The sequence below is a fragment of the Bombus flavifrons genome, chromosome 1 (genome assembly GCF_040668555.2).
Source record: "Bombus flavifrons isolate JBK064 chromosome 1, iyBomFlav1_principal, whole genome shotgun sequence".
In the NCBI taxonomy this organism is placed as follows: Eukaryota; Metazoa; Arthropoda; class Insecta; order Hymenoptera; family Apidae; genus Bombus; species Bombus flavifrons.
Genome location: NC_138442.1, coordinates 11,047,702 through 11,070,586, shown reverse-complemented (window position 1 = coordinate 11,070,586; position 22,885 = coordinate 11,047,702). Strand labels below are relative to the sequence as shown.

The 22,885-nt window shown below is 41.4% G+C and overlaps 1 long non-coding RNA gene across 4 annotated transcripts in view; it reads right to left on the bottom strand.

Moving 5' to 3' along the window:
• The window catches only part of LOC138186539 (uncharacterized), a 61,986-nt gene that overhangs the window by 9,955 nt on the left and 29,146 nt on the right, over positions 1 to 22,885 (bottom strand). For 3 of the 4 annotated variants that reach the window (XR_011174912.1, XR_011174911.1, XR_011174910.1), the window contains exon 2: positions 3,308 to 3,445. This is a non-coding gene — a long non-coding RNA (uncharacterized LOC138186539). Of the gene's footprint in view, positions 1 to 4; positions 2,153 to 3,307; positions 3,446 to 22,885 lie in introns of those variants that run through there. The other variant, XR_011174913.1, reaches the window with a different exon arrangement.

Genomic DNA, 22,885 nt, shown 5'->3' with positions numbered 1-22,885 from the left:
GAAAATAACCATTTAACGATTCGATTAAACGAAACTCGACATAAATTTTTGCCGATCTTTCTTAACATCGACGGCCAGCGTGTAATTTTGCGAGAATTCAGGATTATCCTGTCAAGTTCTATTATGGCGGACGAAATTTTAAAGTCGTGAAACAGCGGTAATTTCGATTTCCGTGTACGGTTTAGTACTTGAATCAATTTTTGGCAGAACTCTTTGGCCCACCGAGATTGAGGAATTCGGAACAAACGTCGCCATGATTACTTTTAAACTAGCAGTTCTTTCAAGTTTCTTGAAAGAATAGAATTCTTTTCTTTGGTCTACGTTTATTGCATAGTTGATAGAACAAATCAAATTTTCTTCATTTTTTAAGCCGATCACTAATTTATTGCCTAAGTCGCACTGAAATTACCAAATACTTGAAAGTCACAATCAAATTGAAATTGGAGAAAAGGATGAAAAGTGGACGGATGAATTTCGTTTATTTATTTACAAGTATGTTTGGTTTGTGATAAATGATAGCATAAAGCAGATCTTCCTAATTTTTCAAATTGATAAAGTTGCTTAATTGTTATTTGCACAAACTATTGCCTAAATGGCGATGGAACTGTGGAATATTGAAAGATTCGAATAAAATAAAAATTAAGAGATAAAAGGTAGATAAATCAATCTCGTGTGTTTATTTATTTACGAGAAACCTTCAGTGTCTATGGTGCGAATGATGAAGCAGATCTTGCCGACTTTTCAGGCCAACTTCTTCCCGTACCCTATTGTCTAAATAGCGATACGGCTAGTAAATGTTTAAAAATTAGAGTGAGATAAAAATTAGAAAAAGTATACAAAGATGATAAAAGGCGAATGTATCTATCTGAGGTGTTTATTTATTTAAGAGAAAACAGAAGTGCTAGACGTAAGTATACGAAGGTGGAGAAACAGCAGCAGATTGGATCAAACGATGAGAAGAGCCGGTGAGTTTAGGTACGCGCGTTCGACGCAGCCTCGAGAAGGCAGTTCGTTCCCCTAGCAGTACCTTTACTCTTCAAGGTGAATTTGTCGATAACGTCCCACGCCTACCCGTCCGAATAATTAATCACCTGTTCTCGATGAACTGACGTACCGTTAGAGAAGCCTGCCCTCGGGCTACGTTGATCTTCTAACGGGTGGAAAACAATTTTGGGAACATAATGGCTGCGCAACATCAAAGAGACCAAAGAAACAACGAAGCTACGATAACGGTGGATCACCGTAATTGCTATGAATCGTGCTCCTACTTCCAATAGTAAAGTATCCTTGACGAATTTATAATCGTATTATTAAATATAGAAAAGGAAAATTTCGAGGAAATTAAGTGACAATCTGCAAGGAATAAAATTTCAATTATTCTTTAATATATGTAGAATACGTAATCGCGAAATCAAACATTACGACCTGTTCTTATACGCGTTTTCTTTTTTCCTGCGAGACTGCAATTTACACGTTTAGGGACAACTTGTAGAAGCAAGAAAGTTACTTACGTTAATCTAAATATACAGTTTTAAGAAATTATGCATACGTACGTATAATACAATTAATTAATCGATTTAATTGATGTAACTAAATAACAGAATAATAAATTTCTGTCGCGTGTATCAAGGAAAATTTCAAACAAGGAAACCAAACGAGAGGACCTGAAAGTGTCCCATATACAATTTCGAGAATTCTCGGCTGACTATAACACGATCCAGGTGACTATAAACCCGTGCATCCTATAGATCGTAACCCCGAAGCCTGGAAGGAGAAATTCGGTAACCCGATATCACCGAATTTTACCGAGAATTTTTATGTGGCCGCTTAATGGCGTTTTAATTGCGCTGCCTCAGCGCCTCGGTTGATTAAGCAGTAAATTCGTGTATTCATAAACCACTGTGCTTTACGAACGTGCATTTTACGTATGCATACATGCGTGTACACATTTGTACGGGCCTCTCGTGATTTTCATCTTGCTTTCGTACACCTTAAACCGTCGTACCGCTTCTCCATGCCTGTGGTCCTTGTTGTATCTTTCTTTCAGACAATATTACAGGATGCGCATCGTTTGGATACTGAAGACGTCGCGATCAATCGCGAGATATCGTTTGGTCTCGGTTTATGAGGCAATGGATAGTTGACGACAGCTCTTCGATAAAACAGAATAAAACAGAATTTAATTTGTAAGAGCTTTGGCTCTTACTTAAGACGATAATTAATCTAACCGAGTTTGATACAGCATAATTCTTCCATTTCTGATGACCAGAATAAGTAATTTGAAAATAAATTTGAGAAATGAAGCAATGTACTGTGCACTTTGTCGGTGGAAGGGATTATGTCATAAATAATAGTTTCAATAATTTTGATAGACTATTTAAAATGATTAGGGAATCCTTACTGTTGCAAAATTGAAAAATTATATTGTATCAACTAAGTGAATAGAAGCGAAGAATTTTTGTAGGCTTCGTGGCTGGATAGATTGACATATTACTCGTATAATTTTGTGAACAAGAATAATTGATAATTTTATAGATGATACCACCGATGCTACACATAATCTACCTTTCGATTTACTTTCGTATTTATGTAAACTGCATTTTATTTAATCCATATTTTAATGTGATATATAATTCATAATTTCCTGAGAATAATTAGAAAAGTACAACCTAAATAAATATTTTCCACCGAATATCACGACTACTTTACTTTGGATAGTTTTTATACGACATAACATGTACATCTGAGATTTATACTTTTACTGGACTATACTTATCCACGAGAAATCTCAGATAACATCAAACCAGTAGATAATTCCTTAAGTGACTCGTTTCTCATTTAATCTCAAATACCTCTCCATCCCAGAAAAATTTTAAAGACACCCCCGGTATTTATCGCGCCCACGCGTATCAAAGGTTTCTCCTCTTTCCATGTCTCCTTTTTTTTTTTTTTTTTATTATTATTATCCGGTAAAGGGTAACAGTTTCGCCAGACACATTCTAGAGGCTTCCCTCAGAATGCCAGCCTCGTTGTATGGTGTTCGAAAATGAAGGAGGCGTGTGAACGAGAGAATCAGCTTCGGCAAAGCAACAGCAGAAGAAGAAGAAGAAGAAGATAACGATAAAGAGGAAGGAGAAGACGGAGAAGAAGAGGAAGAGCGAAAGTGAAACGGGGATGAGGAAGAGGAGGACTGTGTCTGTGTATCAGCTACCTGCAAAACCACTCTCGGATGAGCTATATATCGCGGGTCCCTCCCCCGCGCGGTATCGCTTTAATTTTAAATTAAAATTCATGAGCGGGTTATTACCTTTTTGCCGGATCGAGTTACACACTTTTTCGGCAGGATACCACACGAATCCTCACGTGTCTATGCTCGTACCGCCACAAGAACGTTCGTTTCACGCTGTCAAGAAAGTTCAATATATGCGTCCAGGTTTTCGCCAAACTGAAATTAAATTGGAATTAAAGTTAATTTAGATTGGAAGTTTGGACAGGCAAGCCAATCTTCTTGCATGTTTGTTGATTAGATTAAAAGATGTTTTATATAGGAATACGTTTGAACTTTGAATTATAACTACGCGTATATCGCTCTCAGCAAGATTTGTTTCTTACTGTCATGAATATTAGGTACACTGACGCTAGAATTATAGACAATTAAAGTGAAAAACTTGTACCGAGGAAAACAAAATGGAAAGTTATATGTTTTACAAAAAAAAAACGTTCAGGATCGTAAAAATGTGATGTACGATACGTTATGAATCTGTAAAATTTTCATAAAAAATCACGAATTACTCATTTTAACCATTCTGTTAATAACAGCGTTTAATAATTTCTTCGTGATAAGATAATTGTCGTAGGATGCTAGCCCAGCGTTTCTGGTATAAGGCTCAACGAAACAAGAATGCCTATTTAGTTTCGATGTTTGACAGGCATCGATATGATTACCAGTTAGACGGAGTCCTCGATTGGACTTCGAAATTGAAGCGAGTCCAAGGTGAGACGGTCGTTCCTTTTCAGCGGAGGAACCAGCTTCGATGAACGAAGGACGACACTTTCGCGATAGCCTTGGTCCTTCGACTGAAATCATCATGATTCTTCGAATGCCAAGGACGGATATCTAACACAAGCCTCTTAGTCAACATTTAACAACCCCAAAATTATTTCGCGGGCCATATTGAGACGATGATTTTGTCGAACAACTGGCAATTACTAGCAGAAAAGTCGAAAGAAAAAAGAAAAGAAAGCTAATGGTCAAAAATTCGACCGCTCGGTTCTCCCTACGACCAACGAGATCCGATTTCCTCCTCCATTATTTTTACACGTCAACGAGAAGGCACACGACGCGAAACCGAAATTCATCAGAATGGACCAATCGAAATGACTGGGCAGAAATTTTCGAGAATTCTATTAGCGTCGTTGAAGAACGTAAATCTCGTTCACGATGACTCACGAACGAGATCGTTCGTTTGGTCGGGTCCCTCGCGTTCGCCAGAACGAAGCGTACCGCGTCATTAATTAGTGCCGCGTCTCGGGGATTCATTTGGGCCCCGGTAATGAAACTCGGCCAACACGCAACAGGTCTCGCCTTGATGTAGAAGAAGCTGGTAAATACAGAATTGTCTGTAAATACGGTCGACGATCGAGGAATCGAGGATAACGACTGAGGATCAAGCCCTCCGTCTCGATGCTTCTCTATTTCATAGCGCACAATAGCGGACAAAGTGGGTGCAATGGAGCCGCCTTGATTCGAGCTAAGCAGCTTTTCCAAACCTACGTGGGATTATTCGTGGCCCACGTTCGCCATTGTCGGCGGCTTCCGCAAAAATTCACTTCGATCCTCGCTCTCGACGACTTTTGTCTGCTGTATGAATTTTTTGGATTTAGTTGAGGCGACGTTCATGATAATACGAACCAAGATTGAACTCAGAGGGATTTCGAATCATAATTAAAATCGACGTCAAATTTTCGATCTCAGTTAACACTACGGATTTTTAACCACGATTAACATAATAATTGAACAGATATTAATTTACCAAAGATCTAACAGCAGTAGCAAAGATTCTCGACAAAAATACTGTCGTTTTTAAACGACATCGAATTTCCAGCACGTTTGTAAAAATAATCTGATTTTAATCAATTTCGAATCGATGTTCATTGGTTTACGCAAATTACTGGAAAGTGAAGCTACCTCCTTTGCAGCAAGCCATTTGATTGTTATATAAAGAAAGCAGATATACCGTTATCGAACGTATATAACATTACGTTCGATATAAAGAAAGCAGAAGAGGATTATTTTCTAAATAGTTCGTCCTAAATTCTTCTTCGTTTTATCACGCTCAGCCAAACCAAAGGGTCAATAGTCCATCACCGGTGAAGGATAAACGAGAACGCGAGGATGCTTTAAGCAACCCGAATACTGAGAAAGATCTTGCTGGAAGATCAAAATACAGATCCAAAAAACTCGAAGATCGATGACCTCGAATCGTTGGAAACTTAGCAGGCGCGTCGCAGGGACAAATCTGTGGTGTGGCACCGCAACCAGAAGAAAGGGATACCCCGGTCGTCTTTCCAAGGAACGGGGCAACGCGTCGCGGATGGCCGGTAAATCGAGATGAGAACGAGTTTCGAGAATTAAGGTAATCGAGCCGGCGCACCTGACAGAGGCTCGAATTACGGTCCCGTCCAGAGCCGGTATCCATCGTTGCAGGACATTTCCAAGCCACCCACGCCGAGTACAAACGGCGCTGGCTTCATCTGAAAACTGTTCGACCGGCTTTTGCTTCCCTTGGTTACGCGCGCCCACGCGCTTCCTAGACACGCGTAGCCGTCGCGACGTGGGAACGAGTTTCCACCAGATGTGATCTCCCTCTATCATTGTCGAGTAGTTTCACTTTCTGGCATCCGTATTATGCGGACACGATGCATGTTCCACGCCATAAATTTCGTTCGATTAGCCTTTAATCAGTATGCACATACATGAGCCTTTTGCTAATGCTGCAACTATTCGAGCAAGTAAAGACAATCGAATAATTCAAAATTTTTCACAGGAATCTTATAGATATAATTGAACGAATTCACAATTTTTCATAAGACTTTTCCAAGTACAAGAGTGATCCGATCACGATCATCCACTCGTAATTCTTCGCAGCAATTCTATTTCTCTTCGTATAAACGCGTTCTTTCGGTTTGATTCTGTTAAAAGAGTTTCTATATCTTAGTCGTTGGTGTTTGGTAGTGTTAAACGAACGGTTGCACCAACCAGGAAAATCTTAATACGATAGGAACGCCAGGAATGCGAGTTATTAATGGAAAAAAATATCGAAGGAAGAAAAATCTACAAACACGGTTCATAAACCATGGCCGGTCTGAAATCGCGCGAAAATTCCAAGATAACCGTAGGGATCATCCAGATACGTATTTGCCCCTCCTAATATTTTGATGTATTCGTTCCGATCGAGCGCGCGCAGTAGCGCGCAGGAGCCTCGCGAATTCGCGGGTAACGAGCGCGTAAATAGAAGCGGAAAAAGAAGGGAAAAAAGGAAGAAGCCTGGACGCCGTAATGACTCTCCTCCCCAAGTACAGGTATAGTGACATTAACTGCCTGGTAGATTAACCATCGAGAAATAAGTCTCTCGCAACTACGGCTCGGCTGGAGAATTAATCCGTACGGCGTGCGTGTAAGCATCGACGATGGTCGGTACCGTGGTCGTCGTCATCGGGAACGAAGGCTAGAGAGAGCTTGTTAAAACTTTAGTTAATCACGGCCTGGACATCGGTCACACGTTGTCGTGTTTAATTCGCGATGTGCCCGTTCCCTTTCCCCCCTTTCCTCTTCTCGTCTCTTTATCACACGTTCGGTATCCGTACGTTTCTCGTCCCTTTACTTCCTTTCTCTCCCTCTCCTCTTTCTTACATCCTACATAGATGTATCTCAGTCTTCGTATCGCCGGGCTGAAAACTCAATTACAGCTTAATGAATTGGCGCGCGGGACGACGGGACACGGGGAGCGGAGCTGAGGCCTCGGAAGAAGGTCCAGAAGAAGGACGAAGCTGCACAGAGTAACGGAGAGTAGCTGGTCGAGGCTCGGTAACAAGGCAGCCGCAACGCTCAGTCAGCGCACGTTACTCTTACGGGGATACCAGATTTTAGATAGGAAGATCACGGGAATCGATTTTCCCTTGGCGGCTCCAAGATCGGCCCGCTCTCGCGGTATCGATCGCGCGCGATCATCTTGCCGCCGTTTCCCTCGATCCATCCGCGAATATCTATCTCTGGCGAGCAACGTATCGAGAGCCTCGGTTCTCCAGTTTCTCGGTTCTTCACATTGAAATGAATTCTCCTTGGTAAACCGGGCTTTCCCCTGTGAACTGAATTTTCCAGAGTGAACCGACTTCTCGACGCTGAACTGAATTCTCTACGGTGGAACGAGTTCTCCATGGTGAACCGAGTTCTCTACGATGAATCGGGTACTGTACGGTAAAGCCAGTTCTCTGTACCGAACTGAACACTCGGCGGTAAATCGAGCTCTCCACACTGAACTGAATTCTGCACAATGAACCGAGTTCTCCGCAGGGAATCGGCGTCTTCACGGTAGCGCAGGCTTTTAATGGCAGTCCGTGGCATTCAATGGGAGTTTCATTCGCGGATGCGAGAGAATTTGTAAGATGGGAGTAATCGAGTTTTATTGGTTTTTATAAATCTTGGTCGAAGAGATAGGTCGTAAACGTTGGTGGCGATGGTAGCTTGATTTCCCTCGATGGAAACGCTGGAAGTCGTCGAAACGAATCGATAAAAGCGACAGTGATAATATATAGGCGACGTGTAGCAAACGAGTTTCTTGTTTCTGGCGCACGCCTAAAATGCCTCGTTGGTAGGGTAGCCGCGATCAGGTTCTACATTTCAAACGCGTGTTACCTGCGATCGTAAAAGCACCAATCCTATAAACCATCCTTATCTTTTCTAACGCTTTTTCTGAAATATTATTGATCCGTGGATTAGGAATATCATAACTGAAAGAATTATTAAGGAAATATAAAATGAGTTACGTGCATATAATAATATTATTTCAACTACAGATATACTTCAGCGATATATCATGTATTTTAAATCTCACCTGGCGCGATTTATTTCGTTTACGCGCCTTAAATTATATTTCGCAGTATTTTATAGGTATCGGATAAACCTGCGTTGATATCGCGAAATTTTCAAATACGTTAAAAGCATCCGTCGATTCCGCAGGTTTATTATCGTTATCGATCATATTTGAAAATATATCACGATAGCCTGAAACAGATTCGTGACTCCTTCTACCAGCCTCCTCGCCAGCGATACGGATCGATTAAATTCCTTCGTCAATCAAAGGATCCAATAATTAAACGATAACAAGAATCGAGACGAAGGAGCACGAGTGCGACGCGAGCCGCGTATCGACTCGAGGAGCCTTGGTAATTTCGACGATGCGAACCCGCCGCTCCGGTAATTTCAATGCCGGATACGAAGTGTACCAGCTCTTATTCGTCCCGTGAACTGTTTCGAATGTTTATATCGCGGTTTCGAAAACTGGTCGAACCGACTCCGTTCTCCGACCGATTCCACCTGGTACGCACGAAAGAAACGACGAGGAGAGAAGAAGAAGAGGGTCGAAGGAGGAAAGAAACGGAAGAAAATGGGAGCAAAGAAAAAGTGGCAGAGAGCAAAGTTATCCCGGTTCTCAGAGGCGGCGCGAAACAGTTCGATTCGCATCCTGGCCTGGTCCAGCAGATTTCGGGGATACGGCTCGCGAAATTACCGGTAACTGCGTTCCGCGAGAAACGATCGTGCAAAGAAAAGTTACGGGCGCGAGCGGATAAAAAAGAGGCGCAGCTGGTTTCCTCTCGCGCCGTTTCGCGGAGAAACCGTGCTTCCTGTGCGCGCTCACCCGTCCCTCTTCGCCGAGACTCGACATCGTTTCACAACGCGGGGCCCTCTCTCACCTGGGATTTATTTTTCGGCGAAGTGAAATTAAGTTTTATATCCAGCGGCTGTAACGAGGCTGCCTCGCTGGTGGGCGCCAGCAACCAGCAACAGAAACTACCGTGGCGATGATGACTCGCGTCCGCCGCAAGATTTTCAGATTCCCTTCACGGCTTACCTTTCCGTGGCTGTTCGCCAAATCGAGGATAACGACGCTGTATGGTCGATGAAGCACCGATAAAAATGCATTTCGGCAACCTTTGCTTCGAGAGGTTAATTAATGAACGGCGGATCTTGGGCGACCGATCACTTTGAGCAACGTTGCTCTTCTTTATTCCATAGCGGGGATAGAATCGTTTTATCGGCGATTCTATTTAAGATATCGACGTAATTAAGGCATTTGCGGTTATTTTTGCCAGATCGTTCCGGAATCTGTGACCTATACATTACACCGCGATTTCCTGCGCCACGAGTGTCTTTTTAATCGATCGTTTTCATCAACGTTATTTATTACGAATATGAATAGTTTGTGGAAGAAGAATGACGTCAATGGCAGCAAAAAGCTATCTTTACTGGCTCATTCTATATTCACACTTTCCTGGGGAATTTCACGACAGCGTCACATGTTCTTTAAACTAGATCGTTATCGAGAAACGTGTCAAGTATTATTGTTTGGGACAATCTGTGGCAAACAGCTTATTTAGGAAAAATAGATCATATTCTTTAACGTATTTAATAATAAGAAAAAAAATTTGAAAATTATCGATCAAAAATGTTGCAGAAATTGCTGCAAGTGCTTAAACATAGCACGAGAGGAATATTCTGACGTGATCGCAAAAATTCTCCGAGTTTTTGTCTTCAGTATGGAGGATGATTTACCATAACTTGTTTTCTTACGAGCTAAGAAAAGTTCGAGTTCTTTTGCTCCAAATTGCAGCTGAAGTAACGCGTGCCTTCGCAATAATTTTCGTTTCTTTTACGATAGATAGGTAGCAGCAATATTACGTGATAAAAAATAGTCCGGCAATCGAATGAAAGTAAACTGGCGACCGACCTCGACTTTCAAAGGCGCGCAGGCTATTAAAATTCGGCTCTGGAACTTGGATCCCTTTCGTACGACCCTCCCACGCGCGTCGAGCGCCGTCTCTCACGTGCAACAAGATTAAAAACGAGCGGCAAGAAAGTTAAAAAAAAAAAAAAAGAAGGAAGGAGCAAGAGAAAGGGAAGAGCTAAGAGTCGTAAAAGTCGAACAACTGTTTGTACGTTAATTAAGTTCGGTAAATTCCATCGTGATATACCACGATTATCTTCCTGTATACGCTATTGTTGTTGCTATTACGAGTTCCCTAAGCTATACTTAATAGTATGCTGTGACTTATATTAATAAAGGTGAATTAATATTAATAAGAATAAGGTTGATAATAATGCCTGTCATCCAATGTCTTTCAGGTCGTCAAAAGTATTGTAATTTAAAAATGAACCGTAAAAACGACGCACCGAGTGCGTAGCAAGAAATGAACTTGCATTTAACAGTGATACACAAACAATTATACGTTCCAACATATTATTCTCTCTTGTGGAGGAATCCAATTATTTGGGGAAAGGTGAAAGAGTAATTGCTTTCTAACTAAAAGAGACTAGCAATTTTTGTCCTTTGCAATGTTACATATCTTAACATTTGTGATAAGACAGTGGATACTGGTAAATCAATGTCCTTACGAACACCATTAAATAAATGAGAAGTAACAGAAAATTTGTCTTATTTATTATAACGACTACCCTAAACAAGTTGGTTCACATAACTTTCTTTTTTGCATTTTCTGTGCACTGTTCTTTCACCTTGAAATTTCCAGCAACCGCCCTTGAAGAATCCATTATTTTAAAATACTCGTTATGTACAAACCTATCGTTCTCTTCGTAGCAATGTCGCCAAGCTCCAATAGCGGCTGGCAACGAAACGCTCGCAAGCGGAATCGATTAACGCGGAGTTCAAGGCACTCGAAAAATTATGCACGCCCGTCCTCCTACACCTCCCGAATGGCGAAGTGGAGCATCGAGCCGCGGGGCCATGTATGAATATGCAACACGCACCTATAGGCTGGCCGTTGAGGGCCGTATAAAGGCGCGCTTACACGTGTGGTCCGGTGACGAATGCGTGCAGGTACATCGGTAAGCACATGTGTAAACCGTGCGTGCTTTACACGTGCGTGCCGAGGGTGGGGCACGTGGGTGACTTTCCGTTCCACCCACACGTCACGTTTGTGCCTCTCTCGGTCTTTCGATACACGTGAACGCGTGCGCCGCGATAAATATCCTACGGAAACCTCTCTTTTCTTCGTGTAACCGATACTTTAAAAGCGCGCCGGACGTCGGTTTTTAAGAGAATTAAAGCTTCTTAATTAGCCACGGAGACCGGTGTTCCTCGTCGTGTCTTCACGAACCCGTGCTCGACCATCGTCCGCTCGATGAATATTAATTGTCGCCTCATCCGGACGACGTTATCATGCCCGGTTACCCGGTGTGTCGTAAATAACGCGTTTGACGCGCGTGTACCGGTAATAATTTATTCGAATTGCCGTCCACTGGCGGACAAGCGCCGCGGTCACGTCCATTTTATGCTCGTTCGTGCGTCTCGTAAAGAGCGGGAAACGTTAAGAGCCACACGAACACGCGTACAACATATTTTCTAATGTCTTATTAATACGTTGAATTTAATCATTTCGTATAATCGGTATTAAGGAATCGTTGAAAGATCCTTGGCGTGTGATACCGGTAAGGAAGCATCGAAGAATTGTGTACGAGAGTCGTTTAGAAAATAGAACAGGCATAGGGAAACTACGAAGCTAACATAGCGTGTGACGATCATTCAAAGAGAATGATCTCTGGGCTGGTTGATCTTAGGGGTGCGGACAAGGAGGATGGAAAATTGCAGAAGAATGGAAAAGTTTCGGGTGAAGAACGAAGGAGAGGTACACGCGTATCGGCTGACAATGGGCCCGCCGGAATAAAGAGGATAGGGAGGGTATATCTGCTCGAACAACGACAATGCCCGTGCTCTTTTATGCGTCTTGCGTTGGCGATCCTCTTGTTCGCATAAACTGCGTCGAGCCAGATAGGCCTCGATGGCCGTACCCTCGATTAAAACTATCGATCGATACCTCACGCACCGTTTCTCTACCACTGTCACGCTTATTTTCTTGTGTTTCGCAACGTATAACGCAAGCTCACGTGTTCGAAACCTTTGCAGAACACGTATTAAACCGTTAAATAAATTCTCAGATAAACAATCTGAAAGATGAAGTTTGTTGCAAATGGAATCACGAAAGAAAATTTTAAGTTGAATTCGTGGAACGAAATGGTGTCGTCGCGTCGATTATCATTAATGAGATACACGACGTAGCGCGACGTCGTATGAAACCGCCGCTTTAAAAGTCACCTCGCGTACGTAATTAAGTTACGGCTCTTTGTCAACGAATGCTGTGTCAGCTTTACTTTTGGCCGAACGGGTAACGCGATTCACACCCGCGCGTGCACGCGAGATTCGCCGAATTTACACCGTGCCTTTATCGCGGTGCGTTCAGGTTTTCAGGGTTGTCGAATCGGTTCCGGTTATCTAAATTGCATCGGAATCGATGTCCATGCCCACGGTTTCCGCTACGGTGTCATAAACCAACACCTGTTGATACCGACGCGTGTCCAGGGTGGTCTCCGACATTTCTGTTTCCAGCCAAAATATGTAACCTCTCTGTTCTCATTCTCGTTTTAAATATCTTACTTTCTTATAGGAAATATTTGGTTGTTTTTCAAATTTTACGATACCGATGTAGCCAATAATCGATTCGCAATGACGACATTCAAGCTTGATCAAAATGTATGAATTAACGATGAATCGAGAATTAGAAGTAGCGTTTCTAGCTTTTCATATCCATAAAGGGACCACAAAAATTAAATTACATATCGAAAGACACATGATAGCGCAAATATTTGCTATTTAAGCATCGCTGATTACATTAACGCGAAGAGATATTCTGCTGATCTGGAAGAATTTTCCTAATCAACCGGTAATAGTAATCTGCAATTCAGAAATTAGAGAACCTGCAGATGAAGAGCTTGTCGAGTAACGAACTAGTCTTTTTACGAGGTTTTTGAAAATCAATTTAACTATTATTATTTAATTATTACGTATCATCTTATGTCAAATATAATCATACGTAGTTATGATTATAAAGAATAATATTATTGAAGTTCGATTGTCTCGCAATTTAGCAATTAAGATGAATCTCGTCAAAAATAACTAAGTACGAACTTCTCAGGAATCAAGATGCGTTTTTTTTTCGGAGAGAATCGAGCGTAGAGTTCAGAGGTACCGATAAAACGTTTTTACAACGTGCGAATGGAACGTGCTGCACGTGGAGCGCAATTTATCACACCCACGGACGCGGCAGGTCTCTCTAACTATCAATCCGCGTCTCCCTCGTTCACCGGCAAAAAGAATATCACCACGGCTTGCTTGATAAACGTTCCGTTTGAAATGTCGTTCATAAACGATGCTAAACGATCAACGATACCTAGTCCACCGTTAATGACTAATTAAATCTTCCAGCTTCTTCTTATCGCGTTATAACTATCGTCGTCGTTTTCTTACGACTAGCTTCGCCTACATTGTGCTTCTTTCCTATGAATCGTAGTGAATATTCCACGCTACTATAAACCGGTAATTCTTTCCTATACGAACATTCAGCGTTCCAACACTCATGAACGCGAAGAAATAAATATTAGATATCTGCGGGACAAGTTTCGAACGAGTGGCCAATCGTTTATGCTTTCTGAAACCGGTCGACGTTATGTTCGTTCAACTTTTAGTATGTCCATCGGTGGTACACGGGTACACCGAGGGTATACGCCAGCTTCGATCCTTTGTGGAATATTTCATCGTCTGATTAGCGCTTCTGCTCTAATCACTCACACGCGCGTTTCCTGTGAACGGATACGGTCGGTGGCTTAAGGCGGGTTCACAGGCAGGTTCGCGGCCAGCATCCGTTAACGGCGAGCCGCGGCAACACTTGTCACGCCATGATAATCTGACACTGAATAATGAACTGTGAATAATTACGCGAGGTGAAAGGCATACCATCGGTTCGTCCGCCGCCACCTCGGTACTGAGTTTCGACGTTTCCAGTGGAAAAGACGCTGTAATCGCGGTTGTGGGTGAGCCTTCAAAGGCCGAGGTCATCGAGCGACCTTCCAAGGTAACTAAGAAACTCATCGACGCGAGCATGGAAATATATACGAAAGAATACGGAGCCGGCTACGAACATCTGTTTGAAAGCGATCTACGAGGTATTCGCTTTTCTAATTTACGATACGAGAGATCTCTGGCGCGAGTACGACGACTTATACGTACGGAGATTTATGACGCTAGCTGATACGCGCGATGATTAAAATTTACCTTGCGAGGAAGATTTGTGAAGGTTCGCTACAAGTTATAGGAAATTTAGATGTAGAAAGAAGTTTGTTTGTTTAAGATATGGATATTTTTTGCCAGATGAATATTTTGGTAAACGATCAACATACGATATAGTGATATTTTTATAACACGAGGCTGTACACATATAATGCTTGTGAATGTTACGTAGGTTTTAAGATTTGATTGATAATTTCCATATTATGTACAATCCTTTATTAATACTACACGGTATTAAGTCCCTGTCACTTCTTGCTCAATAACAGTGTTGTGGTACTAGTAAAAATCAACATGTAGTTGTTAATATATTAACGATATTACGTTATATTACCTGTGTTTTTCTAACTGAACTATGCAGCTAGGTAGACCAATTACCAATGACCGAGGAAAGGAAAATTTCTTAGATTTCTTGAATCGATAATAAATAACACAAAATATGATATTTGAAAGCAAGAAAACTGTTCAAGTTTTCGTCGTTGCTTTAATTACAGAAACTTCTACAGTACTTTAGAATTTTCGCAAAATTACTATCCCCGAATACGAGAATGATCATATACTTTTGAAACAAACGAAAAGACACATTTCCAAGTTAACCCTGCTGCGTTGTTCCACTCACTTTCTATCCAATCGTATTTAAATATGAAATAATTCTTATTATCTAATTTCGTGTTAATCGTCTTCTTAAAATATTACAGATCCTTTTCGTTTACAAACGTGAAAGCAAGATTGAAGTATGAAAATTTAAGGTAACATCGCCCTGAAATAGGATCAAGGTTTTAGTCTCTTCGAAAGTATCACAAATCACATGTTTCAATGGTTGAATAATACTGTAAGCTGCCCTTTATCCGTTTGTATTTTACTTCCTTAAGGCAAACTCCGTAATAAAACAATATTTGCATATCGGAAAGGAAAGTAATAGAAACGGAAGTCTATCGAATGAAGCGGTTGATCCCATGCTACAGGGCTCAGGAGATGGATAGAAGCCTCGGATAAATTCGTTTCTTCCTCGGACAACGATTGGTAGAGGCACGAACGCCGATGATTTATTTGTGAATCAACACGCGCTTCTAGGAGAGAGGCGCGTTGAAACGATCGCGTGGGACAAAGACGAAGCGAGTCGGCTCTACCGGCTCATTAATTTTCTCTATTAATGACTGCAATCAGCGGCGCGAGTATGAGCGCCTTGGTGAGCGCTTAATTCCGTTCTCGATTACGAATGATCCACGGGATGCAATGTTGACGCCTGACGACCATCGAAAGCAGGCAATCATCGAACCGGCTAAGATCTCTATATCAACCGCGTAATACTCTCGATAAGCCGGCTGGCGAAGATTGATGTCGGATAATCAATTCCCATGTAGCGTGTCGCGTCAAAATATCACGTACAATTCAACCAACAGTCGAAAAATTGAAACGAATGACGAATGACGTTTGTTTTCGCTGCTATCTACTCTCGATACGTATCGACAGATCTTTTCAAAGGGAGGCAAGCTGCGCGACGTTTGTCCTTTCACGGTAATCTTTATCGAAACGACGTTGCCCGAAAGCTACGTCCTTAGAGGTAACAACGTGAAACGTTTTATCGATATTCCATGTTCCTCGAAAAAGTTGCCAGTTGTTGCCCGGTGCTTCTTCGTGTTTCTTCGGGTTTCTGTTGGCTGATAACAAAAGTCGCTCTTTGCCGTTTCTCGCGGTAACAAAGGTGAAAAAAGAAGAAACAAAACACATCGCGTGAAAGACATATTTTCCTTCGGAAGAAATGTCGCTTTGGAACGGAAACAAAATTGTTCCTCTGATTACGTTACTTCGATGTGCACAAAATGTTTGCACAAGTCGATATTTGTACCGTTTGCAACGTGCGACAATAGACGATAAAAAGTTCCTCGTTGTTGCTTCAGTGAGTTCATTTCTAAAGATAGAACCACCGCATGGTATTTTTAAACTCTGGACAAGAAACAGGGAGGATAATCTTGACTGGAAGGGGTGGAAAAGTACAGGAAGCATTTTGGGGTTGCGCCAGTCTTTCGCATCAGACTCGTCCTTTCTCCTCCTCCTTCCTTCCTTCCTTCTTTCCTTCCTCAGCTGTCCGTGTTTCCCACAGCTCACCCCGAAGGGGTGACTGTTGTTTTGGATAAAGATAAATTTCGCCTCTTCTCGGCCCAGCAACTTCTCTCCCACCCTGAGAGGAAATATAGTCGGTTTTCACGACGCGAAATTTATCGAGGACGAGTCGTAAATGCCTGCAATTGTTTGCGTCCGGTTCCCGAAACGACCGGTGCCCCCTCCAGGGGTGGCTCTTGGAAAAACTCACCCTTCTTTTTTGAGCACGTATTTCACCCTCTTGATGGTCCTTTCTCGTGACACGTAATCAAAAGGAAATTTCGTGGTAGGAAACACAGTAGGGAAATACAGAGTACGAAATACAGCAACGTAGCAAGACCATCGTTGAATCCGATGAAATTAATTATATCTTTGACCCAACTGCTTGGCAGACGTTTTGATGAGTAACGATGTTTCATTTGTAATCGTATATCGTAGAGATACGCCGATCAACGAGAAATCGTACTGTGAAGGCTTCTGTGAAGAAGATGTCAGACGCCTACGGAAGTTTGCGAAGAATAGTTACTGCACAGTTATGAAGTAGGCACGTACTAACACGATTGCGTTAAATGAATAATACGGTAATAGTACTTTTGCAATAGGATTATGGTTACTAACATTTTTACAGAAAAATTATATAAGGTGTAAAGATATAATGACCACGCTCGAACGTCTTTCGCTTTCCAATTTACCACTTGAAGATCCTAAAGTATGAATTATCCCTTGAATATATTACTCGACAATGTTCGTAATGTATCATATATATAGTATAGTAATTACTGTACATTGTATATTTATATTACTGGAATTCTTCTGCGCGATAATTTATCAACTAACTATATTGGTCACAAGTAACAAACCTCGAACGATCGTTTTATAATTTTTTCATGGTACAACCTGAACGTGTCATTGCCATTCATAATTATTAGTTATCTTTCTTTACATTTAAGATATTATTACGCTAAAGCACATTAAAAGCTTTACTATGTATACCTATGATTAACAGGATAAACAATTTATACGTAGTACCCTCGGCAAAATTATTCCATAACTTGTTTATACAGGGTGGTTGGTAACTGGTGGTACAAGCGGAAAGGGGGTGATTCTACGCGAAAAAAGAAGTCGAAAATATAGAATAAAAATTTTTCGTTTGAGGCTTTGTTTTGGAGAAAATCGACTTTGAATTTTCGCTCGGTACGCGTGCGGTACGTTATAACGGATCTCACTGTAGATCGTTGTCTCGATGAAAAAATTAAAAAAAAAAAAAATTTTTTAGTCTATATTTTCGACTTCTTTTTTCGCGTAGAATCACCCCCTTTCCGCTTGTTACCAACCACCCTGTATATTACGCATATAAATCGATAAAGTTTCTAAATATTGTACTATATTTAAAAAGATCAGATGTTTAAGGGTTAACATCGGACAACCTAGTATCTCAAGAACAACCCCTGGACATCTGTTCAGAAATTCCCTCGTTCTTACGCATCTGCCGCTGTGACGTAATCTGACGTACACCAGGTAACGGGTCCCTTTTCGGTGACGTCACGGGGAAGGGAGAGCACCCTTTGTCCCAAAACGATACGAACATCTCGGGAGCAAAGACTACCATAGACGTTCGAAACACCAAAACAGTCGATCTTCCGTGAAAACGATTACGAACGATGGAAGACTCGGTTTCTTGTGGCGCTGATCGAGCAGCGGTCAGGATTTTTGCCGCTTTTAAATCGCGTGGATAAACGCCCTTTCGGGGCTTGCTGTTGCACGTCGAGAAGGCGACTACAAGAAAACCGGCAAGTGTTTGCACGTTCGAACGTTCGTACGAAGCGGAATGTCGTTCCGCGAAGAGACGATACGTCGAAGAAATCGTCCAGGGAGAAGAGGAATCGAACGATCACCGAACGTGACCGCTCGTGACGCCTACCGTAACTTATGCTAGGAAATCGAGGCCAGCAGGGGGGCAATAAGGATAACCGGGGAATTTGGTTTTTCTAGGCCGCGCGGAATTGAAGCGTTCCGTCCAAGCGTTTCTCTATTATTGCTAGCTATCTGCTTCGTGTCCAATTAACGCTAGAATATTATCGACCGGTATTATATAAGATTTATATATTGAAGGCGAATAGAAAAAATATGATAGATACGAGCCTCTAGATTATTCATTTTTTAATCTCATTACGTAAGTACGTGATTCATATTCCATACTCGTGTGAAACAAAATATTTCCCATTTGCAAGACGCTGAATTCCAATAGAAAATTCGTAAAGAAGATAATTGCATCTGTACAATGTGATCCTGGTTACAAGGATATTCGCTGCGACAGCAAAAACGTATTTCCAGAAACTATTCACTTTATCGATTAGCCAATGTTGCATCATATGCAAGATATATATTTGAAATAAAGTAATTTCTACAAACATGATCAGCGTTTGAACTAATAATTTGAACGAATAACCCGGATATATTAGCAAGAAATCGATCGAATCCAAGAAAATCTACCATTGTAAATCTATACAGCTTCTGTTTCGAAATTTATCTAGAAATTACGAATCGATCAATCACCGTGATACGAATTGTTCGCTTGAATCCTCGTTGTTGATCTCTTTTAAAAATAGTGCGACGATAATTGAGCGAAGCCTTTGCTATCTCGCCTGACCTCGACTAAAACACTTGCCTACCTTCGAAGGTCCTTCGTGGTCGAACAGGCCACGCTTGAATAATGCAGGAACCGGAAAGTGAATATTGATAGCCGATGCGTTGTCTCGGGAAAGGACATAGCCAGGCAAACGAGAGCGAAGAATCGATATCGATGCGAAGATAAGAGCGTGCGCCCCACGTTCTCAACGCTGTTGGAAGCGGCTGAGAACGAAAAAGGGAACGTGAAAAAGGAGAATAGAAAAATTTGTTGTGGGCGTTTACGAGGATCATTTGTATTTTTTCGCGATATAAACCCAGGAGCTCGTTAATGCGCGTGCACACCGCAACATAATACGCCATAAGACACGCTAATAGTTGTTTCGTACCGACGACAACTTCGTGAAATAGGTCCTGTTTGCTGCCACGTACTTATACACGGAACACAGCTTGTCGAGCTCGTGTGTGCGACAAAGTCTCGGCTGCCCACGCGTTCAGGATGATTCACGCGACGCCTCTTCGACGAGCCGGCCAGGATAGCAAAAATTCGGGATTTCTTTTTTTGTCAGACTCGCTCTCGCAAATGAAAGACGCAGAAGCGCCGTGTAGACACCTTTTCATGTTGGATGGCTAATTAGAATGTAACATGGGTACAGACGTATTGTAGAACGTCTACAAGGTTTACATTCATCGTCCACCGAGTTCGATCAGCAAAGAATATTGCTACAACCGACTACGCTGTGGGCAGGGCAAACGAGGTTCTGAAATATCATGAAAAATTGCTGAACGATTTTGTCAGGGTCTCACAGGTACACGAAGTCTTGAAGTCTCGTACAGAATCGATGTACGATTTTTCTTATCGCGAATATTTTCAACAAATTCCTGGGTATCATGTACACACCTTCTCCGGTTGAATGGCTAATTAAAGTAATATAAAATACAAACGTATATCGCAGAACTTCTATAGAGTTTACATTCATTGTCCACTGAATTCGATCGGTAAAAAAAATTAACCAGTTACACGGTAGACAGGGTAATCAAGATATTGAAATATCGTGCAAAATTTGTCTACGATTTTTCTTATCGCGAACAATTTCCAACAAACCTCTGAGCTGCTTTATCTCTGGCCAAACAGCTAATTAAAATGAAACGCAAATAGACGCTTTTTGTAGAAAGTCTATAAGGTTTACATCCATCGCCCACTGAGTCCGATCAGCGAGAGATATTACGAACGAATGTATGTACATCGTAGAGGGGATCTCAAACAAGATCCTGAAATATCACTTTAAATCGATCCACGATTTTTCCAGCGACGTGTACTTATCGCGAATATTTCCAACGAACGATTGAGCGCCTACAAATCTCAATTAACTTCACGAATAAAATCACGATCCACGTTAATCACGGGCAACTCGATAAGCCTCGTATCCGGTTTAGATCGAACCTGGCCCCGTACGACTAAACGATTCTTCTCTTTACAACGAGCCTTCGCCTCCAATTAACTTATCTGCTTGGTCGAGCACACACTGGCACCTTGCTATCTTAATCCGCGCGATCATTTCGCGCCATTTGACGATTGGTATTATTCAACTACGATATTTCCCTGGCAACGACGTTTCGTTAGAGATACTGGAGAGTCGATTCAACGAAAGCACGCGTGTAACTCTCGTTGTAACGAGCTTGGTTAGCACGCCATAACGACGGAATAATGGAACCTCTTAGTAGAACAATGGTGTTGGCAACACGACGCGTATACCGCTGGTTAGACACCTCCGATCGTGGGTAAACAGATTTCTTTCTCATGCTTGCGTCCTTTCGCAAGGAGACACCGATGCGTGGCAGACGCACCATTGTGTCCGCCGCGTTGTCAACCACCCACGCGCGGGATGAGCTTTAAGAGCACGCTGTGCGAACAGACTGTTCCGCTTGTTAATTTCGTATCCCGCAGCTTCTATCCCAATCGTGTACAAATCGGAATTTTTTGTCATACCTGACGATTATTATAGTTTCTTTTAGCAGGTTCCAGCGTGTACCTTTTAGATCTTTTTTGTAGCTTACTTTAAATTTGTTCTCGTTTATTTATACGAACTTTAAATATGGTCATTTTAGAATTCGTTTCGGTGTATCTGACGATCGTTCTAGTTCTTTTTTTGCTTCTTGTTATTATTCTCGAGTCAACGTCTACAGTCATTCGTTAGTTTTCTGTTGGTTTTTGTGGAATTTGAATGTCCCTTTTGGAATTCTTCCCGAGGAACTTGTCGATTAAGTTCTTTTTGCATTATTACTATTATTATACCGGTGTAAACATTTATGGTCATTTACAAGACTTTCATTTAGTTTCGTAAAGCACGTCTCTCTCGAGTACAGTTGATCGAATGAAACGCATTGGATGTAAAATATAAAAATTCTAACGATAAGTAAAAACGAGCTAAAACTGGTAGAGAAAAATAAATTATCACTATTTGAACGTCTCCAAACTTCAGAAGATGTAATAAAAGGAGAAACAGTGAAATGAATGTCCAGCTAACCATTGAAGTTCTTTTTCATAACTTCAACATTGAAAACCAGAATGTAATAACCACTAAAAGAGAAGAATTTGAAATAATATGTTGCACGAACTTGTTTGATTTATTTTCTATTTCTTTAAAGTCTTAGGCATACGAATGATCGTCTGCAAGGAATGTAAAAAAATGCAGATGTTACTTCGAAGAAGATTTACCGGGCTAAAGTAAACGACAGATTTCCCAGCAGTGGTGCTCGCGCGGTAGGGTAAGAACGTGCTTGGAGGAACGAGGGTGTGCCAAGAAAAAAAGTCAGCCACCTCTGTCAGGCTTCGTTTGCGGCACGAATCTCTCGAAGCCGCTTACTTGCATTCCCACACGTGCTCGCCCTTCCGTAGAGAATATACTGGGGGTAGCGACATACCCCACGTGGGAGTGCATGCTTGAAAAATTCTTTCACAATACTCGTTCCCCCACGGAGCCCGGATCCAAGAAAGAAATATCATTGTCCTCCGCGTAACGCGTTCAGTTATGCATTGTTTGAACGCGAAAGCCTGAATTCCCATAAGAATCTCTAGGCATTCTAGGATTACGCCCGTACTTTTCGCATTCCCTCCATAATACCTGAGCTAAATGTCTATTGTATCGAAGACACTGTACTCGAGATTTTTATTCTTTTCATAAGATTTTTATTCGTCTTATAAATAACATCTTCATTTATTCGTGTTAAATGTGTTCGTTTTGTAATACACCGAGTCTCGGATAAATATCGGGTCGTCCAATAAATTCTTTCTATAGTGTGTTTCACGAATACAAAGCCATAAGCGATCGAGATGCGCAATATATTATGAAGTCAAAATTAGCCTACAGATGGTATTCGAGAGAAAATAATCGGTGAATACCAAGTATTCTGGTTTTTATATATTAAAAAATTGTGATCGAGATGAATTTACGAGATGCAAATATTTTATCACTATACAAAATGGTTTGATTCCCGAAAATAATATTAATCTTGGAAAATTTGTTCCATCCACGAACTATTATAACGAGTAATATATTTCGTCTATTTTATTTGTACCTTTTTTCTGTGCATTCTTCTCCCTTTCAATTTCTCGTAAATAAACAGTCTATTAATGAACAAATTTCAGTAAACATAGACGGAAGCCATGATCCGTTAAGTAAAACAGAAAGTTTGCTGATACAAGAGATGTTTAAAACCTTGAATATTCGTGAATCAAC